The sequence below is a fragment of the Mycetomoellerius zeteki genome, unplaced genomic scaffold (assembly GCF_001594055.1).
Source record: "Mycetomoellerius zeteki isolate Tzet28-1 unplaced genomic scaffold, Tzet1.0 scaffold41, whole genome shotgun sequence".
Taxonomy (NCBI): Eukaryota; Metazoa; Arthropoda; class Insecta; order Hymenoptera; family Formicidae; genus Mycetomoellerius; species Mycetomoellerius zeteki.
The window spans coordinates 816,662-827,027 of NW_017257403.1; positions in this window are offsets into that span (position 1 = coordinate 816,662).

The window sequence follows — 10,366 nt, forward strand, 5'->3', positions numbered from 1 at the left end:
TTTGCCGCTTCAGGCTGTTCCTCGCGGATGGGAGGGGAAAGATGGGGAAAGAAGGGGGAAGCAGCGTGGAAGAGACCTTAATCTCGTGGTGGACGGCGTAGGGCCCTTCAGCCGGGCCCCCACCGCGTGCGTATGTCCTCTAATCATGGCTGGGAAGGCCGCCGCGGCTTGGGATAGAGACGTTCCACGGCCTAATTGCTATATATATGCCAAAAGGGGTTGGGGGGAGGGCCCGGTCGGTCTCGGTCGGTTATGCCGGGACCCACGGTGTTATTAAACCCTCGGGGTCCCTCGCTCCACCTCCGTCACGGGGAAACGTTCGGTGGGGCCGTCAGTGGACTCCGAATATCCAGCATGCTCGAAAAACTCAACGCTCCGTGAATCGAAGTAGCCGCGCGAGCAGAGAAGCTCGCTTTGAGTTAACGCCGAATAATTACTGCATCGTGATTTACAAAATCGAACGATTACGGGGCAACTTACTTCCGTAATCGGAATGCGAGCAGTCTGGTTTTGCGAATTCTCATAATACAAGTATAATTCTAAAAATTCTTAGCATATCGTCTAAATTTTTAATGAAATTAAAATAGGAAAATTATAACTATATATATAGACATATCGATTTGAATATATTGTTTTTAATGTATTTATTTTTATTCATTAATCCTATTATTTAGCGTTAATTGAGAAGTTATATGACATGTATCTACAGAATCGAATCTTTTCCTACTACCGCGACGGATGCTGGTTAAGGTTAAATAACTCGAAAGCCATAACAATTTTTTCCAGTAAACTAAGATAACTAATGACCTCTAGTATATAGCACCGTCTCCTCATTCCTCTTTTCTCTCTCCTTCCCTGGCAGGTACTACGCGTGTGTGTAACAGGTTTTGAGTTGGACTCTTGGCTCGTATCCGAAGAAGTGTCGCGCGTCGAGGAAAGTCGGTAATAAACTTATAATGGGTCTGCCCTCCAGATTTACAGCCCCATTTACCAGGTTTCTCTCGTCTTTCTCATTGGCTCGGCCCGCGTTCTTGACTCTTGTTCCACGTTTGTTCCTTTTTTTCTTTTCCCGAATGTAGAAACGCCGGCCATGTCAAGAGGAGGAAAGAAGCCGAAGAGAAAAGAGCCGCGCCGAAAAGTCGACGGGGGGGCGTCGACCCGCGCGCTCCATTTTCATATCCCATGCGCGGCTTGATACAAAAAGCGATGAATTACGATTTACGGCGGTACCGTACGCTTTCCAGGATACTCTTTGGATTCTACCAAAGTTCAAGTCTCTTCGCAGAGAAGACGTTGGTGGCTCGGCCTATCTGCTCGACCGATCTGCACAGTGGAAGTTGAGATATGTTCGCGCGCGCGTATATGTATGAGAAAGAGAGAGAAGTCTCCATCTCTTTCCTGTGTCCAGTGGTGCGCTGCGTCTCTGTAAGAGAAAAAGAGAGTAACGGGGCGTCAGCGAAGGGCGTCCGAAATGGACGAGAAACGACCGAGAGCGAGAACTTACCACCGAGGTGTCGAGAGTTAGTAGCTTGCTCCCAAGTGAGATTCCGAGATAAGATCGTTTACGAATTAGCGAGAAGCCAAAGTCTTGGAGAAGCCTCGTGAAGCCTCTTCACGCTTCATTTGATTCGCACGCATTACAAAATTTCAAATGACAAACGAAAAGATGAAGAATGTATTCGCTCTCGCTTTCCAACTGATTAAATAAGCAAATTTAAACGGCTTTGCTTATTTTCTTAAAAACCGAAGATCCTTTTTTCTATTATCGCACGACGATTAATCGCGAAAGGAGCTCCATGCGAAACGCAGAATCTCCGGTTTCTCGACAAGACGGAGAACGTGAAGGAGAACCCGTTGGCGCATCGACGGTAAAAGCGAGAGCAGCCATCGTAGTCAATTTCTTGTTGGCTTCATGGCGAATCAGAGAGGCTGCGGAGAGAGCCCGAGCCTGATCGGGCCGCCTCATTGTTTTTCCATGGTGAGGCCCCTAGCGGGCTTTATGAGCGCTGAACGGGCCCCATGACGCTCAGGAGCGTAAGAAGCCGCCGTAGGGGACTTTCGCAAGTCACCCCGAGGAGGCCTTTGTTCCTTGTTTGCTCTATCTGCCGTTGCTTCTTGTAAGGGTTACAACGATGACTATGACGACAACAACGACGCCGACGACAACGAAGACGACGACGATCGAGAGGAGACGAGAAAAACCAAAATTGATTCTTCTTTGCTTCTCGCCTTTGCCGCTACCTGCTGCCTTCGTTCTACCTATCGTCGTCGACACGATCATTATGTGCGCGAGGCGGACCGCTAATCCACCGGAAAGTTGGGCAACCCGGGTACAGCCTCGCCGATGAAGATGAATTATGACGTTGGAGGTCCGCGGTTGATTTCCTATTGGCGGCGCTCTCATCCCTCATTTCGCCGACTTCTCCACGCTCTCTCGTCCTTCCTTGTCCTGCTTGCGAATTCGATATCGTAATTATTACCCACACGTTGTAGTAGCAAAAGGATCTTCACGCTACTTGCCGTCGCGCTTTATGGCCGACTCATCTCATTATCCGTAGCATGCGAACATAACAAACGCTTTTTGACTGTCGATCGTCGAAGATTCGTGCATCTGTCTGATATTCGTAAATCGAACGAAAATAAATCAATAAATCCTGCTCTCCAATTGTGTATGAGTCTCTTGCTTCTCAGAAATCGCAATACATTTGCATATGCGTAAAGTCTATAGAGTTATTTAACAAAAATGGAACTTGTAGATAGCCAAGAATAGGAACTGTCGGTTTCCTCACACACACATACACACATACCCACGCACGCACACAACACACGTATATAATGAAAACGGATTATATATTGGAGAGAGATGCTAAGGGAGAAATACAATTTTTCATTTTCGAATGGACGACGGCTGCGCCAGAATCCTGCCGAGAGCCGGTAATCATCTTGTTCTCAACACCCTGCGAATAATATAAAAGGATCGAACTCGCGCTAATTAGATTGCCATCCGCTTATACACGATACGGCGTTGCGGTCACCGGGCACGTGAAGGGAAGTGTTTCGATGCCACTATAACGAATGGGGCCGGGTTGTAGGGTGGACGAGTCAATGTTCCGAGGAAATTATCACCGTTCGAGAATTCGAAGCGGTTTTGGATCGCTGTCGTAACGATTCGGGCGTGAAAATCGAGGGAAACGAATGGATCGTACGGATTCTGTCACGCCTACGAGCCCTACGATTTCCCGGCTAATCAGCCTTACCAGACACTCCGCTCTGCACGCGTCTTTGCGCGCGACACGTTTCGTAAGTTGAAAGAAGAAACAAGAAAGAAAAAGTGAGTGGCAAGTAAATAGTAGGCCGACCAGGAAATTCAACGTACACAAAATTCGTGAGGTGTTAGGCGTTCCGTGACCGTAGAAAATCGGATTTCGTCGGTCTTTAATGATTCCATTGATGACATCTTTGACAAAGGACACTTGTCACATAACCCATCACAAGGAAGATTAATCTTTCCGATTGAAGAAAAGTTTATGCTATTCAAATATTTTATAGCAATACAGAATCACACGATTCGTATTTCTAAATTTCTCATGCTATATTATTTTATGTCACGCCGAATTAAGACCGAGAACTATTTTACGAATTTAATTTACAACAAAACTCTTTATAGAAACAACATTTTTTTCATTGTTGGTGAGCGTTTTATTGTAGCCTTTAAGATTATATGGGCTGTAAATTCGTTCCCACTACTTGTAATTTATCGCGGTTGCATTCTACCGATTTTTATCTCGGCACAATTTATGACATTTGTGACCACGCGATAGATTTGTCGTGTTCGGTCTCGCGATGGAGGCTCGGGTATTTCCTGTTTCGATTGGTCGACCGACCGAAGAACCATGTATAAGCTTCTCGGAAATCGGTCACGCCGCTAAAAGATGTTCGATCGGTTAGGCGATCGTCGACTACGGAATCTCGCCACGAATTTAATTAGGTGTGGGACAAAGTTTCTCCTGCACGGCTTTACGGCTGAAGCGTTAAAATATATTGACACGCTAATCGTTCGGATCCTCGAGATTGTTTTGCGACTTTTCAAATGAAATTGTTACGATGTGAGAAGGTCCCATTTTACGCTTCATTATGAATTTATTTGTGTTTATGCAGTACATATACTCTCTCGAAATCTAGCAAAGTAATAACGGTATAATAGCAATTTATTCTATAAGGACACACAATAATATTGAAATATTTAAACAATTATAAGTGAACCAACTTTAAACCAACAAGAATAAACTAAATAAAAAGAAAGAATCTTATTTTTGATTAAAAAATAGTTTATAGAACCGAAAAAAATATTTGCAAATTTAGACGTGAACGTATCAAATACCAAGATTTGTTTTGATCAAAAATAGGATTTCTTCTCTTATTTGAAACATTTAACTTGTACAAAAGCAAAACTCATTTTGAATAATTCTATGCTCGGCCCTTCTTAATTATCTTCTTTTAATTATGATAATTGCGGTAATAAAGCAAAAGCGATATTATTTTATATTATCGTAATTTGCGTTTAACATTTTGAAAATTTCCGAAAAAATCGGACGAAGTTGACGAACCATATAGGGGATACTGATTAGATGTAATATCTACAACGGAAGCGATGAATTGCGTGCCAGGGCGGATCTGTCGGCTTTAGTGGTGGAAGAGAAGCTGCCATTTCGAACCTGACTTGCGACGTCTCACGGCAGGAGAAGGACTAAACGTCGTATGGAAAAAAGACCGAAAGGCAGGTAAATCCCGGCAAATGACAGGATCCATCCGGCTAATGTCCCGTCTTTGTGTCATTCATCGCTCGAACTCCACTGTGAATGTTCGCAAATTGTATGAATTTCCTTTGGAAACTCTACTATGACTTGAGAAATTTGCGGAATAAAATTTTTTCAATCTTGTTTATTGCAAAATCCTTCACAAATATTGCATATATATATATATATATACATATATATATATATATACATAGATAGATAAAGGTGTTTATTGATATTTTAGAGCAAACCCTCTGAGAGAGAAAAAGGAGGAGAGAGAGAGAGAGAGAGGGAGTTATTAATTGTACTCTTTTAAGAATACATGTATTCTTCTTGAGATGAAATTTCTGCTTATTGATTAAAGTTTTATATTTATGTAATTATATTAATATAAAGAATTGTCAATAAAAATTATGTTTTAGACATTTTATTTTATTAAATACCTATATTTAACGCATAAAAAAATAATATAATAAACAAGTTTGTTCTCTGCAAAATCAATAAATTTGAAAATCAATAATGGTCATCATCATCATCATGACCAGCCGTTATTATTAGTCATTTATTAAAGCACGTAAGCATTTTGTATAGAATTTCGACTTCGTCATGGCCATATTCTCTTCGATATGTTTTTCAAGATTTTGAGGAAAGAAGCAACTCTGTCTGTGTTACACAATTATACGGTCCTTATTATCTAAAAAAATCTCCAGAATGCGCAACTTCCCTCGCATCATACCACCTCCAATTCACGCTGCTGATTCTCAAATGTTCAGCTTCTCTTCAGAGGGTCGTAACAAGCCGCACTTCTCTGTATATCCCGGAGCGGCGAAATGGGCCTAATGAAGACATCTCGGTAACTCGGCAGAAAGAGGGAAGGCCTCTCCGGTCTATCCCAAGGTCCCAAATCACCCGCACAATGGCCGACTTCGCATCCATTGTCGGGACAGGGCCGCGACTGGATCGGCTCTGCCTATAATGGCAGGCAGCATCGGTACCCAGCATTGTGCCGCTTCCTGAAAAGAGGATAGAGGGAATCCACCGTGATCTATGGGCCACAGGATCTCGTGCTATCAAGCGGACCCAAAAGAGCGGCCCCCAATACAGGGAAGACTGTCTCGGCTGTCATCTTCACCCTCGCTGAAACTACCCGTCCGGCCGTCAATACCGATCGTTCGCGGAACCAATCGTGTGAAAAGGATTTCACAGAAAATTCGAATACGAAGAACGTTGTCGGTTTACGGCTATTCGGACCGTTTAACCCGTAAACATACCGCAATGAGTAGTATTTCGTCTTTTTCAAATACTTTTACTTTTCTAAAAAATAAAAATCAGGCGTAATTTACAGGTAAATACATCTTACGGATGTATTTCGATATATGATTATTGTTCAATCGTGTAATTTAGAATAACATTTATACTTTGCATATCTCACATTTACAGCTTTGTTTTTATTTTTTTTATTATTTTTCATGATTTTGGTAATTTTTGTTTCATTAATTTATATATTTGAAAGAAAAACAGAAACACAGAGAGAAAATATTGCAATCATTATTATAAACTAATCGTTTCGTTGTTATTCAGTATTTGATAGATTAAGAATATTTATTTAAATGTCAATTTAACATTAGTTTTATGCATTCCTAATAGAATCCTTTTCAGTTCTAATATTCTATGATGAAGCTCGATGCGTTACTTTGACGGATGAATAAGCATAGTACGAGACGGCAGGCCACAAGATGATCATTATGAGTAGTTGATGGGCATGATCACGCCTGGTTTACAAACTATATAACTATCATGGGGGAAGATTTAATGGAGCGGTTGCGAGCGCCTCAAAGATTCGTCCGCGTCGTTGTAGTTTCGTCGGAAATACGTTATAAATCCGGGTGGTAAATATGTCGATGAAGTCACGTGGTGCGTGATAGGTGGTAACTTGTGACTGGATGACCTGATGATTTGTAACTGGTAGCCCGCCGTTTCTTGACTAATCCCACAAAGCGAGCCGACCTTAGAAATTTTTGGACAATTTATTCTATAGCATACGATGTGTAAAAAGGACATCGTTTATTATGCGACCGGTGTGACGACATTGTGACTAACTACTCGTGGAATTCACGAACTAAGTGAGGAAACTTGAAGCATAAACGTGTACACAATTAAATGTAGTACTCTGATACTGTTGACCGATAAATGTATAATTATTCATAATTATGTAGATACTATTCTTTCGATAAATTAATCCAAAAAGAATAATTTTCAAAGTATAATTTCCAAAGCGTTTAAAAAAAAATTGAGGATGCGTTTAATAGATAAACACTGTTAGATATCCAAAGGGCAATGTTAACCCAACCCCTTGAGTTAAATAACATTTTGTTATTTTCAATTTCTATGTATATCAAAATGTCAATCAATCTATTTCTGTATAAATTAGTTTCACTGTAAACAACATCCATATTAATAAGCACTTAGTAAATAACAAATTAAATTTGGATCAAAATTTATAATAAATTTTTTTAAGTTAAATTATCAAAACTCTTATAGAAATAATTAAAAGCTTAAAAATTGGATATAATTTTGGATATATAACATTATAAATTTAACAGTGAAGTCTTTTTTCTCCTTAGAGGTAGAAGTAATTTAACAAATAAAAAATCACTTCGCGAAGTATGATGTATGCAAAGGCATAAAAGCCAAAGCGAACGCCACCCGCGAAATCGACGTTCATTTATGTATCGCTCGCGGATGCGTCCCTGGCGTTAGCGTCGTCTCCGTCTTCGCTATTGCCTCCATCCTCTTCGCCATTCCTTCTTTTTTACTCCTTCGCCATCTCTCTCTCCCTCGCATCTCAATCTAGACCCCTCATCATGTTTTAATTTCACGGCCGGCTTTCCCCTCGCTCTGGATCCCTTCCGCGCTGCCAGCAGCCGGCGGTACCAGATAGAGAGATGGAAAGCAAGGACAAGAGAGAGAGTGAGAAAAAGATGGAGAACGAACTCTCGTTGGTAACGAAGACGGGATGTAAAGAGATATGGGCGCAAGGAAGATGGGATATTTAGCCCCACCGATGGAAGATTCACATCCAGGGGGGCGTCACCCTGATCTCCCTTCCTTACCGACAGAGAAACTCCCTTTATCCAAACGTCGATGACTCGGAAGCGGCGGGGTGTATTGAGAGACGGGGTAAGGTGTCTTAAAGAGGGGGACGAATGATCCGAATGATAACAGTGGCTAGTCCACACACGCCGCGAAAAGTTTGCCCCCACTATTTCACCCTCACAACGTGCTCCTATTGCGTTGCATATGCTCGCATACATTTTCTTTTGGTTATCTAAAGGACTGTAAGTAATAAAATGGCGTAAAAAGACTCACTTTGACAGTCGAGATGAAACGATATAAAATTTTCGATTAATCTGCAAATTGATGCGTTATATATGCACGGTTTCGCCAATTTTTACGTGATTATACGAACACGTGCGCGATTGAAGCAAGCTATGAAAAACGTCTGCTTTCTAATCTCCTTCATAAAACGAATTTCTCACTTTTAGCAAATCAATTTTAAAACATCGAGAAAGGCATAAAATTTGAAAGAACATTATTATCTGTAGTAATTTTCAACATTTCTCTAATATTTCGATTTAATGATTTCTATACATACGATTTTTAATCTCTAGATACATAAAAAATAGTTTTAAGCAATATTTATTTAACTATATGATATTTTTAAAATATATATTTCCTATAAGATATCGTTTTCTATGTAATTTCTTAAAAAAACTTTACGGCTCTCTATTTTTCAATAGTGTTCAATTTAAAAAATTATCGAAATTTTTCTTCTTTTATTGAATTTGTATAAAATTTATTAGAAAGTCATGTGTTAAAGGGTTACATTAATAAACGCAAATTAATTGGTATTCTTATTTAAACTATATATTTAAACTGTATATATTCTAATAGATTGTCCTTTTTTACCTAAAATTTGTGAAATAGGATAATATGATAAATTACATCTCCTTTATCATGTTTTGACGAATCGAAAAATCCACACGGAAAGAACAGTTTTGATAAAGTATCTAAAAATTTAGTTATATACAAATCTGAAAATAATTTTTTTGGACTACCAGTGCTGCAAAAAAATGTTGATATTCCAGCAATCGTTTTGTACGTCCTACGTAATTATTTTAATGGTTTGACAAAATTATTTTTAAATTTTTATGTAGCTAAATTTTTAAATACTTTTGTAAAACTATTCGTTTCATATATAACTCCAGCACCTATCACAGATATTCTTAAGCACAAACGCAGGGTGATTATCTCACGACAACGTGTCGCAAAGGCTTCACGGTCGACGGACTTTGTGAGAATAATGAATAATAAGAGCTCGCGCTAAAAATTAAGTCATTTCAGGTCGTTGCGCAGTAAAGAATTTTTTTCTTATTGTCTTATGATTGAAAGAGCATGCCATTTGTACTTTTCCGCGAGCACCTTATTTTATTCATATGCTGATGAAGTATAATATTTCATTCTAGTGTAACGTAAACTGTATCGAATTCAAGGCTTTTACCATTTATCGCTTTGAAACATCGTATAAACATATATAATTTTATAGACATATAACTTTATAAATATGTTTGCAATAAAAGGTGTAAAATTTGATATCCTAGCTGCAAAAAACAGGTAGTTAACCGAGAGAGCGTCGAATTGCTTTTGTGGTTACCATGCTTGACAGAATCCTAATAAGGACCGGTGGCATAAATAAAGTCATTTGCGGTAGGTATCATGCTCATAAGTTTTTGTTGAATCAATTCTTCCGGTGATTAATGAGAAATGAATTTTTCACGGCGATGAATATAGTATAAGTGCACGCAACTTTTCTCATTCAATTTTTCTAATAAAAATGTAATATCGCGCGCAACATTTCTACATTATTGCAATCACGTAATGAGACGCAATCTCTTTGCAATGTTTTTGCGACTTTTCTAGATTATATGGATCGTAGCTTAGAGTGATCGTTAGTGGCAATCGCGTGACAATTCCGTCGGTTACAAGCTATAAGTTAAACTGCTATACTCTATCGTCCACTAAAGCTGATGCTCGGAAACAGGTTTCACATAAACTGCATTATTTTCCCGGTGAATTCACGATTACCACGGCTAGTGTCCTAATAAGGAGTCCTAATAAGGAGTCGAGGGTATAAATAAAGTCATTTGTGGCAGTTGCCGTCCTGCGCTTCGTCGGGGCCCTTCGACGAATCGGGCCTTTCGTCGTGTATGAGAACGTAGAAATCGCAGCCAAGGATCGCGTCTCGAATGGGACTCTGGAGGATCGGTTTGTTTTGCGGATTAGGCTCATGTTTTAGTCGCGGCCCGCGACGAATCACGAAACGCGGACCGGCGCACGTCGCCGCTTTTTCTCCCAGCGAGAGTCGTCAGGCCGTCGACTCTCAATACCACGACGGGGTGAGCCGCGAAGGGCTACGTCCGAAATTGCTTCCATAAATGTTCAGCGCACATAATCGAATTTGCGAAACAATAAACCCGCTGATTGGAAATTAATCAAGTCACACCGTTTAC